At 39.0% G+C, this 27,893-nt stretch overlaps 1 long non-coding RNA gene across 1 annotated transcript in view; it reads left to right on the forward strand.

Annotated features, from left to right (window-relative positions):
* The first annotated feature begins 6,759 nt into the window (after nucleotides 1-6,759).
* The window catches only part of LOC142144776 (uncharacterized), a 357,429-nt gene continuing 336,295 nt past the window's right edge, over nucleotides 6,760-27,893 (forward strand). The window contains exons 1-2 of the long non-coding RNA XR_012689785.1: nucleotides 6,760-6,800; nucleotides 7,839-7,917. This is a non-coding gene — a long non-coding RNA (uncharacterized LOC142144776). The remainder of the gene's footprint in view (nucleotides 6,801-7,838; nucleotides 7,918-27,893) is intronic.

The raw sequence follows: 27,893 nt of genomic DNA on the forward strand, positions 1-27,893 counted from the left end.
AATTGGTATGAGGGAGTTAATTATATTAAAGTGGCTAATGTAGTTCAATGGAGTTGGTATGGTGATGTTAAAGAGTTTAGAATTGTGAGGAGGGGTTAATTAATAATGGGTGTGTTGACATTGTGTGTTGGTTAAAAAATGTTCTTTTTTATATATGGTGGTCACTAGGATGCTCTTGTATTTTATCGCGGTCACAAGAATGCTATGTGTATTGTGTGGTGGTCACAAGAATTCTATGTATATTGTATGGCAGTCACAAAAATGCTTTGTGTATTTTATGGCGGTTACACTCATAAGAATGCTTTCTTTATATTGTATGGTGGAATGCGTACGTCCAGTGGGCCACTTTTGATAAGCAGAACTGGTGCTGCAGGATAAACAGCATTCTATATAATCTATTATTTTATATTTCATTTTGTAATATAAGAGCTTCAGATTCAGCCATGCTTCAATTAGAAAAATGACTCTGCACACAACTCTCATCCCCCATCTCATGGCTGAGGCTTGTAAAACTTGTGTAAACCTAAGTATTAGCTCAAGATTTGCATATCAAATACTTTGAGCTACTTTTAGTGGAAGGATAACTCCACCCAGAAGAAGGATGTTATCTCATGTAACAAGAGCCAGAGAAACTATCTTCCTTCCCTGCATTCACCCTGATAATCCACAGACACATACACCTTCCAGCTGAACATGAGGGAATCTGTAAATTGAATGGCATGGAGGTTTGTGTATATGTGGAGTGGCCTGGAAGACAATTTATAGTAGAGGCTGGCTAGTATGAAAAATGGATTATAGTGTATTTGAATGGATTGAATGGAAGGTGGTTGAATTTGGATAGATGCAGTTTTGTGATCACTTGTCTTTGGTTTGCAGATGTTGGCTGAGATATGAGAGTTTGTATTAATACAACAGTGGATTTGAATCTGACTTTGAAACTAATATGATCATCATGATTAGACAAAATGGCTCCTGTGCAAGGTAAATAATGTATTTGCTGTGATGCAAGAAGTTTTCATGCTTGCAAGATGGCTAATGTTGCAAGTTAATGTGATCATCATGATTAGACAATAATGCTCCTATGTGAGGTAAATAATTTCTTTACTTTGATGGTAGAGGTTTCCATGGGAATGGAATGTAGATAGTGAGTAATGGCTGAATAAATGGTAGAATATTCTATGTGAGATAAGTGGAAGTTCATATGTGAGATAAATATAAGTTTATATGTTATTAATTGGTAAAAGTTTATAAGTGAGATAAATAGAAGTTTATAGTGTGAGATGCTGTGAATTGGATGGAAGAGTGAAATGTGTTTTGAATGCTTAAATTGTAGTCTAACCTAAGTGTCTAACTCTCTCATCCCCCACAGCTTCCCTCTCGCCCCCAAACTTACACACAATACAGAGCACATCACACTCTTCACAATATGCACAGATTACCATAGAGTCACACACCACCTTTAACAATAGATGCAGCTGACTCGCACACACATTTACACCACACAATAGCTGATAAAAACACACAATAACTTGTATCTTTATAAAACAGGCAATAAATGTAATGTATTGTATGAACACCTATGCAATACCACCCATGTTAATAAAGTGAACAAAACCTGTTGAGTTTATATAATACATTTTGTTATACTGTTTTACCATTAGAATGTTAATTAAGAATACAACACATTTTAAATGAAGTTACATCGAATGTGCAGTTTTTCTTGAAGATATAAGCATACTTTTATTATATTAACTGGTCCTGTAGATTTAAGAGCAAATAAGGACTATTTTGCTTAGGTTAAATCAGAACTACATTTACGAGGAGTTGGTTAATGATAATAGTCATAAATTATGCTATTAAATGGTCTCCGTACATTTGCCAGATTATTAGGACCCATATAACCCCAGATAGCACCCTTTTACACATATGCAACCTGCAACATGTTTTGACGTTAGACTACTTTTTTAAAACATTTTACCCTAATACATCCCTTCTCTATACCTCTGCATTATACCCAATTGTAACATTGGCATCTGACTAAATGGGACAGTACAACTGGAAAGTTTTTTTTCTCATTAAACAAGTGAATCTTTTATTTTTTTGACTTATTCTTGTTTATTGTTGTGGGTAGCTCTGACTTTATACCACATCTAGTGTATTTACATAATTTCTGACATAACTGATGTCATAGTCCACGCATTTGTTATGCAGTCATGCTTGCTGGTGCTCCCTCATTTCTTCTCCTATCCCTGGCAAAAAAGCTTGGCTGTGTGATGCCGTGGAAGGGATATCAGTGGGAGGAATAATCACCAGCTCTAATCAAGACATTGTAGCTCCTACATCCCCTTTTCTGCCATTTTAACATGGTACACAAAATTAATTTTCTGGTTCTGTTTTGCAGTTCCTGAGGAGCCAGGAAAACTGTCATCGGTCAAGCCACAGGGATACAGGGGGAAGATGGTTAGTAAAATTTCTCAAGTAGGTGGTAGAGCAGCTTTATTATAGATACCAAGACAAAGCACAGTTTAATAAATCTAGCCATGGGTGAGTAAATTGTGATAAGATGGTAATTATATTTGAGCAAATTAATTTAGTTATATTCATAAGTCAAATAATTATTTGTTTACTGTCTATCATCATTATATTTTCAATACAATATGTATATATTATTTAAATTACACAGTTAAAATGTAAATATTTTATTTATATATTAACATATTAACATACTCATTATGTCAACATTAGGTGATGAATGTAATTTAAAAATAAAGTTGATTTGTGGCACTTGTCTGACACTTCACAATTTAGAACATTTTCTAATCCTAATAATCCTAATCCATCATTTTATACCTTTAAATTATTCAAATTAAAATATATTTTTATTTGTAAACAGTTATTTTCTTTCCCCTTTTTTTCTGTAGACATGTAATAAAGGATTAGGACATATGATGTCCTGCCACTTTGTGTCTCTACATTTCTTCAGTGAGAACTACAAGATCACTTTAGCAGTAATATATAGTGCACACAAGAAATTATCAGGAAATGTGGCTTGTCTTTGGAGATGCTGGAACAACTTTTTGGGAATTTGGCTGGTTCAAGGGCCTCGAACTTGTTTGCAGTACAATCGGATGGTTTGATGCGGTTTGAGTACCGCCCTGCCATGTTGGGTATGTATTATCGGGGGTAAAAAAAACCGACACGCTTTATTCCTGCAAAAAAAATCCGAAATGTGACAAAATCGACTAGAACAGGCAGTGATTCCGCACACACAGGACTCCGGCACTTCACTTGCACACACTTAGCCTACGGGGTCCACACATTGCCGCTTTAAAAGAACCTTCATCTAAGTCGTGCTGACGTGCAAGTGAAGTGCCGGAGTCCTGTGTGTTCGGAATCACTGCCTGTCAGCATGGCGCTTCGATCGGAGATCTGGACCTTCGTGTTTCAGGTAAGTCTCTTTATTTTATAGTCGTTTTTGTCACATTTCGGATTTTTTTGGTAGTAATAAAGCGTGTCGGATTTGTCAGCATCGGTGACATGATTACCACCGGCTCTGCCCTCCGGCATCAAACCTTGAACTTGGGCTAATGGTTTATCATCCGCAGTTGCATTTCAAATCCACAGTAAATGTAAATTGCGCCCAACTCTACATAAAGCCCTTAATGCTAGTTTTAAGTGTGAAGTGTAACTTGTCGTTATAAAGAGGGTTGTGACTTTAATGTTCCTTCAGTGGCAGCACTCTCATTGCTGCAAAAGGTTAATCTGAATATGATATAAAATGTGATTCTTTGCATTGTCAGGCTATTGTGTTACTGTTGCTCTAATACACAGTGCTGTTCATTGTTATATAACATAATTAAATCTCTTAATACTTAATGTACTACACAGTTTAAGCCATGTTAATGTCTAAATTTTACTTATTTTAGATATGTATCGTTAATTTGATAGTCATTGACCCTTATACAGATTGGTGTATATTAATTCAATCCTTTTGGAAATAGCATGCAAACTATTCCCAATACAATAGAAAGCAAATATACATTTGTTTTTACTAGTGTTTTAATTAAGTTCATTTATTTTAGTCATTCTTCCTAGTGACAATTTGGGAACGATTGCCTTTTTTATGATTAAAGTTTAATGAGTTCTAGATTATTTTACAGATATTTACAGTTTTTATTGCTTAGTTATTACTTAATCGTTTAAATAGTAGATCTTTTAAAACTTATAAAAATTTACTTGTGCAGTTTAAAGTTTGCCCACTCATGAAGAATCATATGCAAGAGATAGTGTAGACTTAAGACAGAGGTATTTGCATATGCGTATGTGCTTCCAGAAGGGGAACTATCACAGGGGCAAGCAAGTGATCATGTGAAGGATGGGCAACTATGTGTCAGTAAAACTGAACATTTCTGGGAGAAGAAATACTTGTTGCCTACCTCGAATAACAACAGCCAAGTCCTTTTAGTGGACTTGCTCTAGGGACATAATATTTGATATATGGCCGTGTAAAATAATGGTTTACTATCACTGCAGAATCCTTTCTCTTATGCTGATATTTTCCTGTTTAAAGACTACAAACAGCAGAGGCAGCTGGGTTGCCCGAGCTAGCTGTCAGATTAGCAGAAGGAACAGGCAGAGAGTAAGCTGCCAGGGGTCCTGTACAAGCTGCCAGGAGAACAGAGGGAGTCCTGCTTATTCTAAAGTTTTTCAGATATTGTTATGTCTACTCTGTTTTTATATGTAAATACTGTATTTTATTGTTGAGTTAATCTTTATCTACCAAATACATTGTACCATTGGTTTTTCAATATTTTTATCTTGTGCCTACATTAATTTTACCTTATCACCCGTATCAGGGGTTAAACTCTACCCTTTACTTACCAGGTTACAGGCCTGTAGGTTACATGGCATTTTAATAAATGTGCCACATGACTTATCCCTTTTGCCTGCAATTTGTGTTTGTGAGTTGTCACAGTACACTTCCAGAAAGTCTGGCAGGAGTCTCCTGAGTCAACACAATTTCTGGTTTTAAATATTTAGCTTAGGTCTAACTTAGTTTTATTTAAGTACCAATGTGCCTAGTTGTGTGGATCAGTGAAAAAAATGGCATTTAATTTTTCTGCCATTAGGTCCTCCCATAATTTTAATAGGATGCATTTTGCACTCTTCTAGACGCACTTAAAAACACATAAGTGCCACGTGCAATAAAGACAGTTTTTTGAAGAAGTGAGAAGTTAAATTTGGTAAAATGATGCTCAGAAGTGGTAGGAGATTGCACTTTGCTCTTGAGATTTTTCATCCTCCCTAGAAACCTAAGCTCACTTTCAGTTTGTGGAGGAGTCTCCTGACAGTGGAGTGTAGGCGTGCACCTTGTAATGTGATGGGCATACTATCTAGAAGCACTTATGCAAAACCAAGGTGTCTGCAGCGTGCATCTAGAGCACTTTGTAAACAAGTGCATTTTACTACATAGCTAATTACAACACTCCATTGTCCTCTCTGACATTGCTGTATATTTATTTCCTGCATTTAGGAACAAAGTTCATAACAATTGTACTATTTGGCAAAAGAGATACATTCCTCAATGAAACATAAACGTTATTATTTCAATGCCTCCTCCAACTCCATGTGTAGTTGCTTCTCATAAGGAATGCCTCCTTTTATCAACTTTCCATTATACAGGTTTTCAGAGACTGTTATCAGATTCAGCAGGTATGTGTACAATGCAATAACGAGTATTGCTATTTTGGGACACATGCAGAGTTGGCCACAATTGCTCCTCTAATTTGTGCTCATTAAAAAAGACTCAGATGGGACCATATGCAAAACAGCAACTATCTTAAGTGCGTGCTGGTCGTAACCAGCAGCCTATGCGCCTGCAGGGGCGCACGCAGGGGGGGTTTCTGGGTCTCCAGAAACCCCTCCCCTCCGCTAACGAAGTGCCCCTACATACGGCACTGTACTATACAGCAACCGCGGCGCTGTCAAAGATTATTGTATACAACACCGCCGCTGATGCTTCTTTGACTGCGCTGCAGCTGCTGTATAGCACAGTGCTGCCGAAATGGAGCTGCTGCGCATGCGCTCTCTCTATAAAAAATTTTTTTTGGGTGGGGGGACTTAACCCCCCTGTAAAAATTCTGCGTGCGCCCCTGGCCTGGATTATGTCAGCTACAATTGCATCACTTGTGCGCTCATATTTTTAACCATTTATTTTATTTGCAACAAAAGCATTCACTATTATGCATCAGTAATACTGCTAAAACCTCTCTAATACAGCAAAAACAACGCCGTCCCATGCACGGAAACACACACAGAAAAGCATGATATATGCCCGAGCGACAAAGAAATCCCCAATCAGCATAAACAGAGCACTGGCAAACAGCCAATCACAAGATCACAAGCAGTCCACTAGTGCTGGTGACCATCACCAGGGCCGCCGAGAGGGGGGGGGAGCGGGTACTAATTACCCGGGCCCGGCATGTCAGGGGGCCCGGCCCGGGCCCTTGCGCTGCTGATTTTTTTTAATTTTTTAATTTTTTTTTTGAAAACGTTTTTTTTCCTTTCCTTTTTTTTTTTTTTTTTGGCGGGGGGGGGCTCGGTCGTTGGTGGGGGGAGCAGGCTAGTTTAAAAAAAAAAAAAAACATACTCACCTGATCGCGGAGCCGGCATCCCTCCTCTCTGCTGCTCTGTGCTCTATTCAGACTGTCTGAATGCTGGGTGTGATGTCATCATGTCATGCCCAGCATTCAGTCAGTCTGGAGCACAGAGCAGCAGAGAAGACCAAGAGAGGAGAAAAGGTAAGTGAAGGGAGGAAAACGAGGGGGGCACAGAGGGGTTAAAAAACGGGGGGGGGGGGGGCAGCATGACAGAGGGGTTAAAAAATGAGGGGGAGCACAAAGGGGTTAAAAAACGGGGGGGCAGCATGACAGAGGGGTTAAAAAATGAGGGGGAGCACAAAGGGGTTAAAAAACGGGGGGGCAGCATGACAGAGGGGTTAAAAAATGAGGGGGCACAAAGGGGTTAAAAAACGGGGGGGCAGCATGACAGAGGGGTTAAAAAATAAGGGGGGGCACAGAGGGGTTAAAAAACGGGGAAGCAGCATGTCAAAGGGGTTAAAAACGGGGAAGCAGCATGTCAGAGGGGTTAAAAAATGAGGGGGAGCACAGAGGGGTAAAAAAATGGGAAAGCAGTATGTCAGAGGGGTTAAAAAATGAGTGGGGGCACAGAGGGGTTAAAAAATGGGAAAGCAGCATGTCAGAGGGGTTAAAAATTGAGGGGGGAGCACAGAGGGGTTAAAAAACGGGAAAGCAGCATGTCAGAGGGGTTAAAAAATGAGAGGGGCACAGATGGGTTAAAAAATGGGAAAGCAGCATGTCAGAGGGGTTAAAAATTGAGGGGGGAGCACAGAGGGGTTAAAAAATGGGAAAGCAGCATGACAGAGGGGGTGAAAAAATGAGAGGGGCACAGATGGGTTAAAAAACGGGGCAGTATGGCACAGTGGGGTTAATAAACAGGGGTCAGCATGGCACAGTGGGGTTAAAAAATGGTGGGCAGCATGACACAGTGGGGTTACAAAGGGGGGGGGGAGGCATGGCACAGTGGGATTGAAAAAGGGGGGGAGCAGCATAGTATAGTCTGATGAAGGGGAGCCAGATGAAGGGGGCAAAAACAGCATGGAGGGCACAGTGTGATCATAAGGCATGGCGATGATGAAGGGGCACATTATTGTAATATTGGAGCTGGAGGAAGGCCTAATTATTAATCGTGGGTGCTATTGATTTAACGCTGGGGCTGGCTGTAATTTTCTAAATGTAGCCATTTTTTTTTCAAAATAGGTCCTTCAACATTTCTGGATCCGGACAAGCCACAACTAAAGAAAGCAGCAGCCACAGGTGGAGAAAGTGAGAAGAACAGGTAGGAGAGAGCAGCACAGTGTGTGAAATGTTGTGATTCTAGTAGGGACAATACCAATTTTTGGTGAATGTTGTGTCCAATGTAAGGTGTAGGCCAAGACTGAACTGTTTGTGTACACACTGCATTGTTTGTATACTACCCTGTGGTGGTAGATGTCCTGAAAGTCAGGAGTGCTTAAACATATGTGACGCTCCGGCGAATTGAGAGCCTAGTGGTTTTTATGTTAGCCACGCCCCAATGGCACGTTTGCCACGCCCCCAAATGCATGACCGCACCTCCCAAAATTTTTGCACTGCCGTTTGGCTAGCCACGCCCCTGAATATATGACCATATACCTAATCTTTTTTGCGCCGCCGTAAGGCGGCGCAAAAAAATTTTGGGGCTTACTTCACTATGAGGGGGGCCCCATGAATTTGTTGTACCCGGGCCCTGAATTCTTCTTGGCAGCCCTGACCATCACCATCATCATCTGCTATTTGCTACTGCTCCTGGCCAGCTACAAATAATGCAGCTTTCTCAGACGCATATGGGTGGAAATCACTGGTGTAAATAAGTAGCTGAGCGAACAATTGACCATTCAGTAAATATCCACAAACATGGAGTGGTCTGAGTGAAAAACGAATGTAGTTTTTCCTTGGCATAGCACCAGAATAATTATTATAAAACGTTATAGCTGTTGCAGCTTGTGTTTCACTCATTGCTATTTGTCAGTGCTGGGATCCTGCTAAATGCTACAAATTGTGGACGGCTCAGTGCTAAAAAATGGTTTTATTGGAAAGGGAGAAGATTATGTAAAATTTATATTTAAAGGGCAAAACCCTTTTAATATTATAATTAACCTATCAAGCCAAACTCTCCATTGATTTCAACAGCAGTACTTTACTTCATGCTATGGTTATTTAATACATTGTCACTTGAGCTTTAATTATTCATTTAAGTGTAACATCTTTCAAGACACTTGATTTGATTAATTCCATTGTATGTGTAAACACATTTGGTGTGTTGTGGTTTTCCTTGAAGTCATTATGAAAGTTTATTTTCTTCATTAACTTTTTAACTCGGATGCCTGAGATATATGGGTCCATCTGGTAACATGCACAAGTTGCTGTTATAAATGCTTTTCTCTGTACTCCCAATCAGCACTAACTATAGCTGTCTGGAGAGCTCTAAAAAAATGTCAATTAGCAATAAAAGAACTCAAACAGGCAATATATCTTACTGAGGTCCCTTGAAACTGCTGCAATTGAACAATAATGTCCCCAGGTGGAACAGTTGCTTTGGGCTGTAGATAAATTTTAGTTGCCCTATTGATGTATGTAGCAATGTGTTAAATATTTTTTTAGCCTACTCTGCACTTGTATGTAAACACAGCACTCAACAACAAAAATATATCACAACATAACAGATTTCCATAACTTTTATATGGCTGGAACAACTGCACACTACGGATGAATACTGCAAGTAAAAAAAACAACCAGATTGATTTGTACAATTGAATTAAATGTTTGAAAAATATATCTTATAACCTGAAATAAACGTGAAAAACATTGTGCAGAGTATTATTTCGAATTATACACAATTTAAGGGGGGTGGGTGTTCCCATCTGGTCCAAGTTTCATATACAGTTGGACACAGTCCCGTATAAAACACAGATGCAAATTGCATCTGAAAAAGACACATTGTACACGGTATGTTGAGTCGGAAGCATCTCAGCAAATCGTTATCATTTGCTCCAACAGGCCCATAATGTATTTTACGAAAAGGAGGACCAGTGCAATATAACCACCAGGAACAAAGTTAAAATGAATATTATATCCAGTATTCAAACTGACATATAGGGGTGTATTCAATTGTTAGCGAGTTTGGAAGTTCGAGCGTGCAAAGTCATTTTTTTGCTATTTTACCTTATTTTCGAGCGCAAAAACTTCTCACGCAATTCTAATCTTTTTTTTTTTTTTTACCGAAACGGTGTTATCGCGCTCCAAGCGTTTGTCAATGTTAAAGTATAGGCTGGCTGTGAACCCTTAGCGGAAAAGGCTATTCAATTGTTTTTTAACGCCGAGTGTGAAAAAGGCAAATATGCTGTTATCACGCACCTCCATGGTCTACTCAAAGAAAAAAATTTTTTTTATTAAGTTAAGAAAAATATACATTAAACTGAGAAAATAGGTGTAAAAGTTCATAAAAGTAACCTAAAAGAAGAAAAGTACTAAAAAAAGTGTATAATAATTAATAATTTTTGGAAATTTCCCCCTTTAGAAAAAACCATAGTGGTGCATGTATTTAAACTTTTTTATATTATTTTTCTGTTTTTAAGGGGGGGGGGTGTGGTTGTGCCAAAAAGTATCATGTTTTTTTATTTTTTTTTTAAAAGCAAAATCGTTTGCTCCCCACTCTATTTAGTCTTCGCCCTAGTGCTGGCAGGCTATTGAGGTGTGAAAAATTTGACGTAGGGTTCCCTCTAATGTAATTGAACCAGCACTAGGCAAACCAGCCGGGATGATAGGCACTATAACAGGGGGGGGGGGGGGGGAATGCAGTTTGGGTCCCACGGCCATAATGACTAAACACCCACAGATTGTTAGCGCTGGCCTGGATTCCCTAGGGATTGTGGTCCGCTGAAAAATGTAAGCGGGCCACCCCCCTAGGGACACCCAGCCCAGTGCCGATAGCACTAGGGCTCTTCCTACTACCCCTGGGCTGTGGGTAGTAGGGTAATAAATGGGGATTTTGTATGAAAAAAAAGCAAAAAAAAATAAATTTTGATTTGTGGAACTACATGTCCCAGCCAGCCATGTTGGCCTAAATAGTGTGGGCATGCTGCTTCTTGTCTAACTACAAGCACCAGCGTACCCATGGCACCCAGGGCATGTTTGCACTTGTAGAACCACAAGTGCCAACATGCTCTTACACCCACGGCTGGCTGTGATCTGTAGTTCCACAAAGCAAAATGTTAAATAAAAGCACAACACCCTCATTCCAACCACAAATCTTTATTAAAAATAATAAAACCCCAAGAAATACAGTAAACACCCTCATGTACACCATAGATTTTAATTAAGAAAAAAAAAAAAAAAATACTCACCATGGACGAAATCCTCAGTTTTATGATGCTTTACTTACACACACTCATTTCCGCAAAGTCCCAACAAATATTTTTACCTTCGAAGAAAGGTCCGGCTTGCCCACTGTCCCACAAATATTTGTACCTTACAAATGTCCATGCTTGGCCAGTGTTCAAATGTTTGTAAATTTCAAAAAATGTACCTCCTTGTAAAATCTTTAATTCTGCTGTACAGGGGGGGCCATTGTTGCTTGCAGTGCTTGGGCCCTTCTTCATTGCAGTGTGGGGGCCCATTCTCTTGTGCAGTGCTGGGGCCCTTCTTGATTGCAGTGTAGGGGCCCAATCTCCTTTGCAGTGCTGGGGCCATTCTTGATTGCATTAATTTACTTTTATTTTTTTATAGTAAAATGAGTGCCTTAACCACTCCTCATTTCAAACTCGCTAGGTCCAATAATAGAGCGTGAGGGGGTGAATGCAAAAAAACAATTGAATTGAGGGGGTTTCTTTTTTTAAACGCACGCTCGAACAGGAAAAAACGAGCGGGTTTTTTTTTTTTTTTTCGAGCGCGAAATTTTAACGCATCTCGCTAACAATTGAATACCCCCCGTAGAGAGGTACAATAAACATATTTATTATAAAATGGTAAAAAGGTGCACCTATTAATGGTATATAACATAGAAATATCACCACATAATGTTATAATGGTTAATATGACCATAAGAAAATACATCCCACAAGTCACAATATCATATAACATCAAATAATGTCACATATGTGGTAGAAAAATAAACAGCAATAAAACAATGCAATAATAGCATTGTAAACAGTGTGTCCATATGCTAGCATAACACTGATGGAGTAATGACCAAAATAACATAAATTGGTATAATGATGATCCAGATTATAAGCCACAGAGAGCCATGTAAAGGACTTAAGGGACTTGACCCAATATTGAAATGTCTGTAAAGTACCGCCAATGATGTATATAGAGGAACAAAAATAGCACAGAACCTGAAAACTGAATGAGAAACTCACGGACTCCCCGCTGGATGAGTCGCTAGCGATACTCCCAGTAGACGGCGGTCACGTGATTCATGGGTGCGCACCCTAGAGATATTCGTCTGTATTCAGAGAGCAGTAATAAAGGTTCCTATGAAGCGAATGGCTGACAATGCGAATGGAGCAGAAAAAGAACTTTCAAATCTCCACTAAGTGAGCAAATGGACACACTGATAATGAGACTTCTGACGCGTTTCGTCTGTACTAGGCAGACTTTCTCAAAGCATTAATGTATTTTGGTTATGCGTACAAGCCGTCCTCCCACCTGTTCCACCTCTTTAAGCATAAGGGCCGATAGCGGTTGTAAGCACAAGATGCCAGTCAGTCTTCATATGGCCGCAACCATAACTAGGGTTTGTGTGCATGAGAGCTTATTATATGCAGCATAACGCACTTAGGGCCTGATTTACAGTCAGACAGAATTCACACTTAACTCGTAAGTGTAAACTGCATCTCGTAATTTACACAGTATTCCAAGTCACGCAGATCTTTAGATCCCTACAACTCAGAATACAATGCAACTTGCACAAACACACCTCTTTATCTGCCTTATGGGCCAGTGTACATGATACACTTAAGTGTATCAGTCACAGCGGCCCTGTAAAGCCGAGTAATGAATACAAAAAATATTGTAAATAAAACAAATTGTACGTCCCCCCTCCAAACAGCACTAGGGATTGTTAAGCTGTTCGAGAGGTGCTGTAAACCTTTTTTTAACATTTAATAATTTTTAAAAATCTTTCTGTAATACTGCAAGGTCTGTTGCACCAGCAGAAAGTACCCGCAAAAGATCCCTCTCCTAAAGACCTATTTGCGGCTGCTTTCAACTCAGTAAATCGTGTAAAGTGCGTGAACAAGTCTTTGCATTGCTAGGCTCGCCCACTACCTTCCCAGTTCCACCTCTCTAAGCACAGGGAGGTGAAAGGGGGAGATCCGTCTCATTCTGAGCACAAACTGGGGCGGATCCTTGGCTAAAAGTGCACTGATTAGTTGGACTTGCGTCCGACTCTAAATCAGGCCCGTTGTGCCCAACTCTACATGACTCTCTATGTAAAAAGACACTAACACACACATGGTACACAATTATAAATGACATATTTCTGCACACTTTAATGCACAATTACTTATTTGCTTAATTTAAAAGAGATTTATTTTTTTTTTTTTAAAAAACAACAATGAAAGTAGCATGTTAGTACTTAGTAACACCTCCTTTGGCAGAAACCACTGCTTCCAAACATTTCTTGTAGTCAGCTAAAAGTCTTTCAATTCTTGTTTTAGGTATTTGTTCCCACTCTTCCTTGCAGAACTCTTCGAGCTCAGATATATTCTTCGGTCTTCATGCATGCATTGCATTTTTGAGATCTCCCCCAACAGCTTCAATGAAATTGAAGTCTGGGGACTGTGAAGGCCATTCCAAAACATTAATCTTTCATTTCTATAAGCTCTTCATGGTTGATTGTGAGGAATGTTGTGGATCATTTTCTTGCTGAAATATCTAACTTCGTTTCAGCTTCAATTTCTGCACTGACTCTGACATTAGCTTCCACAAATTGTTAAAATTTAGTTCAATCCATTCTTCCTGCCATCTGGACAATATTTCCTGTACCACTATCTGCCACACAACCCCAATGCACAATATCACTTTGGGACCTGTTATCACAGTGAAAATAAAATTGCTCATAATTGTGATTTAATATTATTTTATTACTCAGTTGCCATGATGGAAGCCATCCAGACTGATAAGTTACCTTTTGCTATAAAGTCCCTCTACTATAGTAGCCATTAAAAAAAAGAAGCTTTCATATATACAGATATAGCAACATATATGTTATATTTACTATTTCTTTCCTGCTTAAAAATAAATAACAATATCCCCCATTCACTAAAAAATGTATTCAATGATTTTTTTTTTATTTTCTCAGTCCTCAGAATGAACGAATTCTAAGATAGCGATAACACAACAGGTATTGTTACAGTACTTGATAAATGCGCTACCCTTCTCTGGCTAGCACCATTGATACTCTGGTGGTGCTATCATGACAATAGCAATATTATTGCTGCCTCTAGTTATACATATACTTCATATACAGGGTGAGGTGAAAAAACTCTATCGCTGGCATAACACCCATTTTTGTAAGTTGTAGGGATTTTTTGACATTTGATGAATCAGATCCTTTATTCCAAAGTTTCTTAATAAAGTATTCTATCACATCCATTAGACATTGACTTTATGATGAGGTTGTAGGAAAGGTGTTCTTATGACAACTCAGGATGGAGCAATGTTGTACTGTGGACCTGTAGACTACTACAGGACCTTTCCAGTGAGATGTGGGTTTTGATTACACAGCACTGGGGTCAATTCCCAACCTTGCCCTTATCTGTGTGGAGTTTGTATGTTTGTGTGGGTTTCCTCCGGTCACACTGGTTTCTTCCCACAATCCAAAAACATACTAGCAGGTTAATTGGCTGCTGTCAAGTTGACCCGAGTCTCTCTTTGTCTGTGTGTATACGTTAGAGAATTTAGACTGCAAGCTCAAATGGGGCAGAGACTGATGTGAGTGAGTTCTCTGTATAGCGGTGCGGAATTAGTGGTGCTATATAAATAAATGATGATGATGATGATATCTGATGACATAATGAGATGTTCTATTTAATGTTTTCTGGGTTTTCCAGATTTTGCCTTGACATTTCTCAATGATGCTGTTTTGATGTCTTTTTATAGTCTTCCATGCTTTCTAAACGTGAATTAATTTATTTACAAGTCCTCAGTCAGCTCCATGTTGTTCAGAGTGGTCACACTATTCTAAGAGGTTAGAAGGATCAGAGTATTTATTCAACTCTGGAATATCCAGATGGCTTAACGGAAGAACTAATGAGTCATCCATGTTTTAAAGTCTGAAAGTATGGCTTCCCTGACTCCTCTGAACACTAATCACACAAAGAATTAGAGAAGAGGTAAAGATGAAGGTAAGGGTGGAAATGCACCAATCTTTCTTCCATATTTGCCTTAATACATAGACCACAGGGCAATCATCTTTCCAACATGGACTTTTGAAAACAACCTCTCTCATCAGCAACACTAATTAAGGTTCTATGTTGTCTCATTTTAGATTTAGTGACTCTTAAATTCCTTAATACTGAAAAGTCCATGAGACTTGTCTTCTAAAAATGCCCAAAGTCCTGTTCATTCTTGCATTTGAAGTGAAGAGGGGTCCATCTTTTGATTCTTTTTTTTACATAGTTATGTTAGAGTATTATTTTTCTTTTACTGACATTTTATATATTGTTTTCACCTTCACTCCATGCAAAAGGGAATTCAAATATATGCATTGAGTAGCTTTTATTAAGGTTCCATTACATAAACCTGATTCTATATTGCCACTTGTAGAGGTCAAGTATATCCTCCTACACTAAAAGAAAGACCTCTGCCATTCACAATATAAAAAACAATGATACAGTATGCCTACCCAGCTATATTAATGTACTAAGCGTGCAGTATGATTTTACTTGTTGGAAATTGTAGTTTAGGAGCTTATAAAGCACTGTTTGTTAAACTCTTATTTTAGCTCACAGCTTGTGTCCTCCACCTGAGTGGTTAAAATGCTACTATTTTCATTTTTCTTTTTCACTTACCAGTATTATGTGGAAAAAAACGTTGTAATTTTGTCATAAAGAAATTGGAGCTTACAGTATTAGAGTCGCTGTTGAGCTTTACTTTTTGTTTGCTTTGTATCAGTAATATTACCACAAATCTCCTAGTGACCAATTATGTTTGGAACAGAACATAATCTTCTAAAAGTGCTTTTATAATCATTAAAAAGAAACTTTTTTTCTCAAAAAAAGAGTTTAATTTGCTTATCTCTAGCTAATATTTTTTCGATATATATTTTTTAAAGTTTTCCTTTTAACAAAAGTCAACATGTTTATAGCGCTCCTGTATTGCTGGGTCTGCTACAGTTTATCCCTTGACAATGTGTAACACCTGGATATTCCATGCACAGGGATTGTGATCAATCTGGATTTTTTTTTTTTTAATAAAAAAAACATATGAAGCAAAAATGTGATAATGTTTTAATTTTTCATTGGCACAGCATATTCAGTACCTTTCCAGCCAGCAAAAATATTATGCTTAGACAGCCAAATCTAAGGCTGTGTATAAATGATAGCCTTATCAGATGTCTCGGGAAGCTGTTCATTTAATCCATCAGTACTTTTTCATTTTCTTTTATCTTGAATTCAATGATGTTTAGTAGAGTTTTAACTTCCTTTCAGCTGAATTTATTTTAAAAGGAAAACAGTTTCTTAAAAATATAACCTGGTTTCACAATATTTTTTGTGCAAACTCTATGCATTTATTTACCAATTTGTGGCCAGACCAGTTTTCACATTTTGGTGATAGGTAATTACATAGGGACTGATAATGTCAGTGTACAAAGGTAACTTTTATTTTGTAACCAATAGAACTTTTTTTTTGCTAAAATTGTGGAATAAATATCTTTTAATTTTGCAGTTATGATATAAGAAAATACGGGCAAAAATAGGGCAAAAAATCTATTTCACTATTCTTGCTTAATTTATTTTCAAGCAATTAGTGAAACTGCCTTCATCCCAGGGCCGGATTAAGGGAATGGAGGCCCCTGGGCTAAGGGCGCCTCCATTCCCCCGTGAGGCCCCCAATGTGAGCCAACCACCGCCCCCCATACCCCGTGAGGGGCCCCCCCCCAAGCGCTTACCTGTAACTGTAGTCCTCTGTCCCCGGCGCGCTGTATGCGAGATCTCCTCAGTAAGCAGATTACTGAGAGCCTGGGATGGAGGACTACAGTGACAATGCTCAGCAGCATTGATCGGGCTGGGGGTGCCCCCGCCCCCGGACCGATCAATAATGCTGCTGAGGACTTTGAAGGGCGCCATGGATGCCCGAGGCCCCTGGGCTATAGCCCCGTTAGACCTCGGGTTAATCCGGCCCTGCTTCATCCCCAAATGTAATTAGCTATTTCTTCTGCTTGTAGTGATACAATCTATGTTACACCCTTATAGGGTCCAGGGACAAAGTTCTTTATGTTGGTTTTTGTCATTGCACATGGGTACCCCATAGATCATAGTTGCCTACTCTCCCGGAATGTCCGGGAGACTCCCGAATTTTTGTGAGTTCTCCTGGACACCCGAGAGAGCAGGCAAAAATCCCGGAACCATCATCTACCTGTTGTTGTAAATGGTGGGGGCTGGGCTAACCACGGCATCGTGACCCCGCCCCCTGCTACGATTGGCCAGAATTTCCTTAGTTTGACAGGGGCGGAGCCTAACAGCGCATCACACATGGCCACGCCCCCTCGAAAGACCCCCTCCCGGACAGCTGGTCTCAAAAGTAGGTAAGTATGCCATAGATTGTAAGCTCGCAAGCAGGGTTCTCTTACCTCTCTGCCTGTATGTATTACTCAGCATTATTTTATTAATGTTTGTTCCCAATTGTAAAGTGCTACAGAATCTGCTGGCGCTATATAAATAAATGTTGTTGATGATGATGGGTAAAATATACCTCACTGCACAAATCCATAAGGTGGAAGTGAACGAGGGCTGGCAGATGGAAGATAAATGTTAGGTGTCTGATCTCTTTGGGAAATTTTGTGGTGATCTTTGTGTACAGCATTCATATCACACACATTTTTTTTATTACTTTCCAGCTTTTTTTTTTTTTCTATTTTTTTATTATTTTTTGTTTCTTTTTAGATAGGACACAGAATAATGAATCTCCCTCAGACAAATATTCTAGAATAGTGGTATGTTTCCTGTCCACCCAAAACCCTCTACACGAGAATAAAGCAAAAACAAAAATAATCTATTTAATTGTCATGTAGTCCCTGTCCCACTTGTGCAATGGGCCACAAGGGCTCTCTGTGGTGATGCAAAATCACAGATTTTTCCTTGCACCCATAGAGATGCGCAGGAAAACCTGTGATGTTGGGGTACTGTAATACCAGGAGACGCAGGCAGCCAGACATCCCTTTGCGCAGAATTGGGGATTCAAAAAATTTAGAATTATACTTACCTCTATCTCACAGCTATTTTCTACTGGTGGTCGATGGGGGGGGGGGGGAATGGGGCTTAATGATGTAAACGCAATTACATCTTTAAGCCCGGAGCCCGAGCCCTCTGCATGCAGAAAATTAGGTATAAGTGGGCGCTGCGTGCTGTCTCCATTGGTCAGGTACCGGATCCGAAGGTGCCGTCTGGCCAGTCTGCGGTGCCTACTGCGCATGCGAAATGCGGTCTGCTAATATGTCTACTGTGCATGTGTAATGGTCGTTCCTTAATGCAAATGAGTGCCTTAATGCTGCACAGACATGCAGTACTTAACTCCTTGTCTATTACCTTGATACCACAAGCTTGTTTACTATATATAAACTTGTATCCTGTATTCAATGAAAAAATGTTGTGGTTAAGAGACAAACATGTGGAATAACCTCCTTACTCACATTTGCTGACGCCTGTTACAATCTAATAAGTATTTGCCAATAAAAGCCAGGGAATGGGGCAAAGGCACTTAAAGTGTTCTATCTTCTTCATCCTGGCACCTAGAAACTCAGGTCCATCTCTTTTGAAAGAGGGGAGTCTCCTCTTTCAAATGAGTTACACTCCTAATAATATTTATCTGGTGATCACCAGAAAATAGTACCCTACACTACAGAAATGAATAAAAAGACCTGTCCTGTCCACCTTTGCTTAAAAAAATCAGGGGCCCCTTATTTAAAACAAAGGGTACACAAATTTGCTGTTGTCAAGTCTTCAAAATGGAATGCCTTGCTGGGTTACCCATATTATTGCTATACATTTATGCATTTCATTCAAGGCTGTGCAAACTAGCAATATAAAAACATAAAAAAAACATTTTAAATTTCAAGTGCAGATTTTATTATGAAAAACCTATACGTAGAATCCTGCTTTCTTGCTGTTTTGGAAAGGTGGTTTGATGCCAATGCAAAAATCGCAAAGTATTGCTTGGTGGTGTTCAGAGATAAAAATACACACATTTGCTTTTAATTCACTTTCTTGCAATTTCAATAAACCTTCCCCCTTTACACGCAGTGTTTGGACATTCTGGTAGATTTTTTTTTGTTCTATTGCGTTGACAGGCAGTAAAGGCAAACTAATAATATTTTCTTAATATTCAAAGCCCTCTGAAAAAACCCCAAAGTATAATTTGTGTGGGTTCCGCAGAAACAAATGACTGATATTTATGTTGGAATGAGACCAACCAGAAAAGGGCAAAAATAGACTCTGCAGCGAAAGGGTTAATGAATTAGTTACCTTAAAATGTCTTGCTTTATTCATTCAATTGAGGTTTTTTACTAACAAACTGCATTGCCTAGTATGTCATCGCCCATGTCTGCCTGCCTGCCTGCTATGGGTTACTGTACATTTGCTCTACATGATTAAGTATGTTCTAAATAGAGATGCTCACTGACCCTCGTGTTTTGGTTTTGGTTTTGGAACTGGATTAACGTTGTGTTTTGGTTTTGGTTTTGCCAAACCGCCATTGCGTGTTTTGGTTTTGGTTTTGTTTGGTTTGGTTTTGCTATTTTGTTTAAAAATCAATGTTTTTGGGCATAAAATAACCAAATTTAGTGCTCCACCTGTTTCTTAGATAAGTAAGGTAATTCAAAAGCTAATTAATTAGGAAGAAAACAGTTTAATCCCTGGTAGGCCATCCTTAATTCTGCACACAAACCTGATTGTCTTCCTCTTCATCTTAGCCTATTGGCAATGCAGCCATCGTCTTTAGGTGTATATTACACCCTACACTTATAGTTAAATATATAAAGAAATGGACAAAGGCAATTTGGTTTCTGTCTCTCTAGGCCCCCCTCCACTTGTAGGAAATACTAAAAAATTCAGCCGTTATAGACTGTAAAATAATAATTTAAATGGACAAAGGCAGTTTGGTTTCAGTCTCTATAGACCCCCTCCCCCCCCGCCCTTCACTTGTAGTTGAATAGAAAAAAAGCAGCCTGCATAGACTGTAGAATTAGAATATAAAAAGAAATGGACCAAGGTTGTTTGGTATCTATCTGCATCAGACCCCCTCTCCACTAGGAGTAAAATAGAAAACTATTCAGCCGTTATAGACTCTAGAATATAAATAGAAATTGAGAAAGGCAATTTGGTATCTGTCTGCATCATAATCATCAACATCATCATTAGTGCCCTCGCCGCCTACACAAATCTCCTCCTCGTCCTCTTCTAACTCCATAGTGGCATCCTCAATTGGTGTATCACCAGCTACACTCGGGCTGTTCAGGCACACATCAGCAGTACTGCTGAAAGGACCCCTCTTTATGGGTACACTGTCACTAACAGAATGCTCACGATTAGACATACCACTGGTGGATGGACTCTCCAAAGGGATTGGTGTCATTTCTGATTCAGAGCATACATTATCCTCTAATGCCTTACTGTTTTCTTGCAGCTTGGCTTTGACGCGTAACAGTAGTTGTGCACCACTTTTAGACTCCAAATGACTTGGTCTTGCTTGGTCACGAGTGACCTTACAAGAAGAAGGCTTGGTAACATTTTTGGATCTGCCACTAATAGAGAAAGGCGAAGGCCTCATTCTCTCTTTGCCACTGCGTGTGTAGAATGGCATGTTGGCAATTTTTTTTTATCGCCAGTTAACTTTTCCTCAGTTATACTTCTTTTTCGCTTCAACACGGTAAATTTTGTTTTGGTGTGTGTTTTTTTGCTGATTTCAAAAGACTATGTAGTTTGACATCGCATTTCACAGATGACGTACTGGGAACATCAGTCCATCAGGACTGGTGACAGAACCTGGTTGCTGATTCTGCTCATATGTGGACTGCTTTGAATCCATTTTAATGAGGCCAAAGCACTTGTAGTGCTAAATATTGTTTTAGATACTGCTGACAAATATGACTTTTGACAGCCAGAAAAATTACAGTAAAACACTGGGGAATATGGGACACCCCAAAAGCACTTGTAGTGATAAAAATTGTTTTTTATACTGCTGACAAATATGACTTTTGACAGCCAGAAAAATTACTGCAAAAGAATGGGGAACACCCCAAAAGCACTTGGAGTGCTAAATATTATTTTTTTATACTGCTGACAAATAGGACTTTTGACAGCCAGAAAAATTAATGCAAAAGAATGGGGGACACTCCAAAAGCACTTGGAGTGCTAAATATTATTTTTTTAGACTGCTGACAAATAGGACTTTTGACAGCCAGAAAAATTAATGCAAAAGAATGGGGAACACCCCAAAAGCACTTGGAGTGCCAGAAATTTAACAAAACCCCTCCTCTATCCTCCTCTTACTGCTGTAACAACTGGTATTAAGATTAGAATGGTATTGAATAGAAACAATAATGTGTCCAATTACTGCTCTGTCCCTGCGCTGATATAGCCAGTGTGACCTAACCCTGCTTGCTCCCTCTGTGACATGGCGATGGATTACTGTGGAGGCTGGTATTTATGCTTTTCAAATCTCGCGAGAACCGAGCTCAGGAATACGAATACGTCACGTGACGTTTTGCCTCTATTTCGATTCCGAACGGGCGGGAGAGTACAGAGCGTGCTCGGCTCGGTACTCGGATAGGCTGAATTCGGATGAATTCGGATCTCGGGGAACCAAGCCCGCCCATCTCTAGTTCTAAACCAGAGATGTCCAAACTCAGTCCTCAAGGGCTACCAACAGTTCATGTTTTCAGGATTTCTTCACTCATGCACAGGTGAGTTAATTTAATTGGCTGGGTAAGTAATTATCACACCTATTTCTACAGATGGAAATCCAGAAAACCTGTTAATAGCCCTTGAGGACTGAGTTTGGACACCTCTGTTCTAAATCACTGAATATGGCTGGTACAGGGAAATGGCGGAAGACAATTTCTTTTTTTGTTGAGTCATCTTCTAAGGAGAGATCTTTCCATAAAAATCATGTGCTTGCATCTAGCAAACTAATATTTTTTTTAGTGTCCACTACTTCTGGAATTTGACTTATCATGTAAAAGACTGCCCTGACCATCCAGATAATTGATACCTTTAATGTATTTAAATGTGTCAGTGGTGTTCTCAGTTTCGCTTCCTTCCTCATAGCTTTACATATTATGCTCCATTTTTGAAAAATTTTGTACTCAAGAGAGAAGCAAAATTTCCAAAACTTTTCTGTGGAATATTTGCCTCATTCTGTACTTGTATACAGAGTTTGGCTTTAAGGCTGCTTTACAGAATCCCTCTTTCATTTTTGTATTTCACCCAGCCATCCCTTAGCATATCCCAAAAACCTGACAGACTGGACTAAATTGACACCATTGACAGAGAATGCAAAATACTGTAACAGTGTGGAATGCCATTCCACTGAATGGTGAAGCAAAAGCAGAACTTGAAGATTATATTGCTAGAACTTCCTTTCCCAGCAACACAACCTTTTCCGATGTGAAACTTGAGTCACACGAAATTTCAATCCAAGTTCGGTTATTTCTTCCCTGCTCCATTTTTTTTTAAACCTTTTTTAAATCTCTTCTCAGCTCCCAATGTTTCCAACAGAAGGTAGTGAGTTCTCTGCACAACGCTGCGGAATCAGTGGCGCTATATAAATAAATGGTGATGATGATGGTGATGATGAAGGTCTTCAGAAATAAACAGTAACTTTAAAGCTAGTGAAACCAAGACCTCTTTCCTAGATACTGCTGGGGGGAGGGGTTCTATTTAAAACATATCTCATGCACACAGGAAGACTTGGATCAGTTTTTTTTCTATGAAAAGAAAATATATTCAAGAACGTTAATTATATACTCATGTAAATGCTATGTACTTTATTTAAGTGTCACTTCCTGTATAGTGGGTAATTATATTTTGTACAGTAAATGCAAATTGCCAGTTTATATTTCTATATTGATATCATAACTACCATTTGTATTTTTTAATTACTACCACTGAAATTCTTTAATTATTTTTTTTGATCAAGAATCCAGTAAAATTTCCCCCCCATCCTTGTTTAGGAAGGGAAACCTCTGCAGTTGGGTAGGATAGAACATCTTCATCTATGCAGCCAATGGTAATGGTACTCTTTTTTGACATTCTTTCTGAGGCAATAAGCCCTTCAAAACCGAGTTAATTCTACTGCCTCTCTGTCCATTTGCCCTATATTAGACCCAGTACTTGTAATAAGGGCAGTTCTGGGACAACAGGAGAGGTAGTAAAGACTTTTACAAGGGAACAGTTCACCTGTGAGCAGCTGACTCCAGAATGTCCCTTTATTCCACAGACCACACTATTGGCTATGTTAGAGCTGGAATCTGCTGATGGGGAATGGTGGTCAAGAATAATAGCCTTGTCATTTTTATAGTCACCAGCATTTTCAATTGCCAAAAATGCGTAGGCCACACTTTCCTTATTAACACAGGTGCCAGATTGCTCAAGAAGTCTGGGGACAGGCCTGAGCTCCGGTAACTCCCTCAAATGTCATTGGGAAGGCATTTTGATCATCTTTCGTCTTTATCTCATGAATGAGGGCTGTGATGGGCATCCAGGAGGACAGAGTTAAAGGTACTAGGTCATTTCCATATCTCTTCATAATCCCAAGCCCTGCCCCGATGGAACAGTATGAAGAGGTTCTGAGTCGGTTTGGTGATTTACTTAATTTGAGAGTACAGATGTTCACTGACCCCCGTGTTCTGGTTTTGGTTTTGGATCTGTATTAAATTTGTGTTTTGGTTTTGGCAAAACCGCCCTTGCGTGTTTTGATTGTGGATCCCGATTTTTTTTTTCTAAAATCCCGATTTTTTGCTCAAATCACATAGTTTTTGCTTTTTTCCCCCCTACATAATTATTAACCTCAATAACACTAATTTCAAGTCATTTGCAGTCAATTTTGACCACCTCACAGGTCTCAATATTTTTCATACACTTTCAAACAAAGACTGCAGATTTAGAAGACCAAGCCTGCCAGACATATTATTTGTATTTCAGCAATGACAATTAGCAATGGAGCAATGGAGCTCTCCTCTTTGTATGTTACCTATATAGCACAGTACAATGTGATTGCAGATTTAGAAGACCAAGCCTGCCAGACCTATTATTTGTATTTCAGCAATGACAATTAGCAATGGAGCAATGGAGCTCTCCTGAATGTCACTGGAGACTTTGAAGAACACTGCTACCCCTCCTCTTTCTTTTCTACATATAACGCTGGCCAACTGCACTAGAGACTGCCAAGAACTGTGCTACCCCTTCTGTGTCCATCTGTGAAATGGCGCTGAATCGCTGTGGAGGGCGGTACTTATACAATCCAAAGCTCGTGAGATGCGAGATCCGATGACGTAACAATGACGTTTTGCTTCGTTTTCAATTCCGAGGGCACCCGAAAATACTGAGCCAGCTCGGTACTCGGCTCTGCTAAATTCGGGTGTGTTCGGTTCTCGGGGACCTGAGCCTGAGCATTATTAGGCACACAGCATAGGAAAAGCAATAAAGCAAAATAATATCCCAGCAAATCAACATCACAACACAGTCCAACATCACACTGACCAGTTTCACTTGAAAAAAAATAAAATGTCAAATAACTTACAACCACCATAATTCAGCTATAACACTAATGTAAAAGGCCACCTCTAGATCTAAGCGTTTGACTTTTTCTTCTTGCATAGATTAATTTGTTTGACATTTACACTAAGTACAGCTAACTCACCTGAATCTTTGAAGTCAGGTTTGGGTGGTCAGTCAAATATTAGATCACTAGGTATTATCTGAAGAAAAAGCTTTCTCAAACCAGCATGAGTCCAAGCTAATGATTCATTTAAATTGTGCCTATTCTCTGGCTTTATTCCCTTAGCTTGGGATTTGATTGACACTCCAATAGAACGTCAGCTATATAAAATTCAGAAATACTGTGCATAAGCCATTGATTACATGCAGTTTTCCTTAGCCCAGTTTGTTTTAAACATTTGTTTTCTCTATAATTACTGAGCAGGAGGCTACACAGGAGGTGAAAAAGTAAATATTATACTGTATGTGAGTTTTTTCCTTGATCATATTTATGTTTATTTTTTGCTTGCTTAAAGAGCACGTCACCATGTTTTCTGGTGTCAGTTTATTTATTTACTATATGGAGCGATTACATACATACTATTTGCCAAAGGGAGAGCATTTAGTCAAGAGTGTTCTTTATGCATTATGCTCTCGCTTTTTCAGGTTGCACAGCAGGGACCTTAGAGTTAAAGGATTTGAGTCATTGAAGCACATATCTACAGGGAGTAGTAACACTCCATGCAAATAGGCTCTGCTGATACCCGTAGTCAACAAGGAATGGATCTCAAGATACGTTCCTTGTTGACTTTGGGTGTATTTTCCAGCTGTGTTCTACTACACACAAAGCTGTAAGATAGGTACGTACATGTCAGCTCCTGCAGCAGCCTCCAGGGAAAGCCCATAGGTTATAAATAAACCTCATGTCTTTCATATATCATTATGCTGCTGTTGCTCCTGCATACAGGAATAAAGTTTTTGACAGCCACTATTTTTTTGCCAAGCTGGATCCAGTAGGTTATTTGGGGTTCTTCAAGATGCAAGTAAAGAAGATTTGGGAGTCAGGGCATGCTGGCCTTTGTGATTATCCAAGTGCCAGCATGCCATGGCAGCCGTGAGTATGATGGTGTTTGTGGTTCTATAAGCACCAGCATGCCCAGATTGTTAATGGCAGCCTGGGCTTGCTGGGACCTGTAGTAATACAAACTAAAATAGTGTTAACGCTTACATTATTAATTTTATTACCCCACACCCATCGGGGTGTTGGAAGAGCCCTAGTGCTTTCAGCTCCGGACTGGGTACCCCTGGAAGGAGAATTTTTTTTGCAGACCCAACTTAAGGAATCCAGCCCCATGCTGATCAGCCTGATATGCCATTATGGTAGGGTGACCTCATGCTGTGGGTTCAGTAATAACCACCTTGTGCTCAGTCTTGCCATGGTGCATAACCTGTGACATGAAACAGTCTTCCACGACCTCTCCTTTGTAGCAGAGTTCGGCTGTTCTTCAACTAGTTTTAAGCCTCCTACACAACTGTTTCTGTTTCAGCTAATGACTGTGTTTCAATGATGATCATTATCACCTGTTTAGCAGGAATGGTTAATCATACACCTGACTATAATCCTACCATATCCCTAACTGTGCAACTCTACCTAGAAGAATTGATCCTGTTTTGAAGGCAAAGGGTGGTCATACCACATATTGATTTGATTCAGATTTCTTGTCTGTGTATTCACCTTGCATTTTGTTAACTGATAAAAGTAAACTATCAACACATCTATTTTTGAATGCATTCTTAATTGGAGCTTTTTCCATATTTGTCTAAAACTTTTGCGCAGTACCATGTATGTATGTATATATATATATATATATATATATATATATATATATATATATATAATTTTTTTTATTATTAACTGAACTGATAATTAATAGAGATGCTGTGTCTGACTCACCAAGGTACGCAAAACAAACGTAATGTTCATATTTTTGAAAACGCACATAATTCATGCATCTTTCTGATGGAGTGTATTTGGCATTTTAGGTTTTGGAGGGCATTCATTTTTGCATTGGGTCTTCCTGGGCATTGTCACTGGCATGCTAGAGCTTGCTGTTTGATCATTAACAATGACATCATATTGCTGGGTGTCATCTCATGGCAGGTTAGACCTTACCAAGCATTAGATGTTGCACTTCATATCTTAGATATTTAGATTATAGCATAACACATATTGCTGGACATTACTGTTAACATGCTAGATGTTCCATGGTATTATCACTGGAATATTTCATCATGCAGGAAATTATCACTGGTATTCTGTAAGATGTTTAATGGTACATTACAGGTCAATGTAAATTATAACTAGTATAATAATCATTGTGGTCATTGTCACTGGCATATTGGATAGTACTTATAGCATGAAAGATTGACAATCTTATTGACCTTCATTACAGAATCTTAATGGCAGACCTTAATAAAAACATTAGACCATAAGATAGTTGCCATTTATACTCGGTTGTCCAGTTTATAATTGAAGATATGTGGCTTTATAATTGACGCAGCTGCCTGGTCGGTCTCTTTTGTTTTCTTTTCTTTATTTTGCACTATTCCATGATATGCAAAAAACATTTAGAACAGACCATAATAACTTTATTACATATTTGCTTAGAAAAAATAAAATGCACACACAAGGGTCTTTTAAAATAACAATCTTTTTTATAGCTTAAAAAAACTAAAATTAACTGTAAACAAACAAATTCAGATATTTAGTTATTTTTTGCCATTATTTTTTTGATTAGTACATGTGCTGGTGGGATATCTTGATCACCTGGAAAAAAAATAATATTTATCCTCATAACATTATGATGTTTTCCAAACATGTCTTTGCTTTATGGGTGCATATTTGGCCCACATTTTTCTAGCTCGGCACAGTTCAAGGTTGCCACATTAACAGAAATACTCTGGCAATCTTAGTGTGAACACAGTACTAGCCTGAGGACTGTATTTTGGAGGCACATGCAGATATTTTTTTTTGGGGGGGGGGGGGGGGGGCTGCTTTGCAAAAACACGTAATAGGCCCATGAAGTCAGACACCTGTAGAATAGCAATCTTTGTCTAGGCCTAGTCAAAGACATATTTAGTAATGGAAGGATTTTTGAGGCCTACACTTTTATGCTGACAAAAAATAATATATTTCTAGATTATAAAATCAAGATACTTACATACATCTTCAGTGACCAGGGATGTGTTCCCTGCCACCTGGGGTTCCACCAGGACGTCCTCTTTGGGCTTTTCCAGAGGGTCCCCAACTTTTGAT

This window comes from Mixophyes fleayi, chromosome 3 (genome assembly GCF_038048845.1).
Source record: "Mixophyes fleayi isolate aMixFle1 chromosome 3, aMixFle1.hap1, whole genome shotgun sequence".
NCBI lineage: Eukaryota > Metazoa > Chordata > Amphibia > Anura > Limnodynastidae > Mixophyes > Mixophyes fleayi.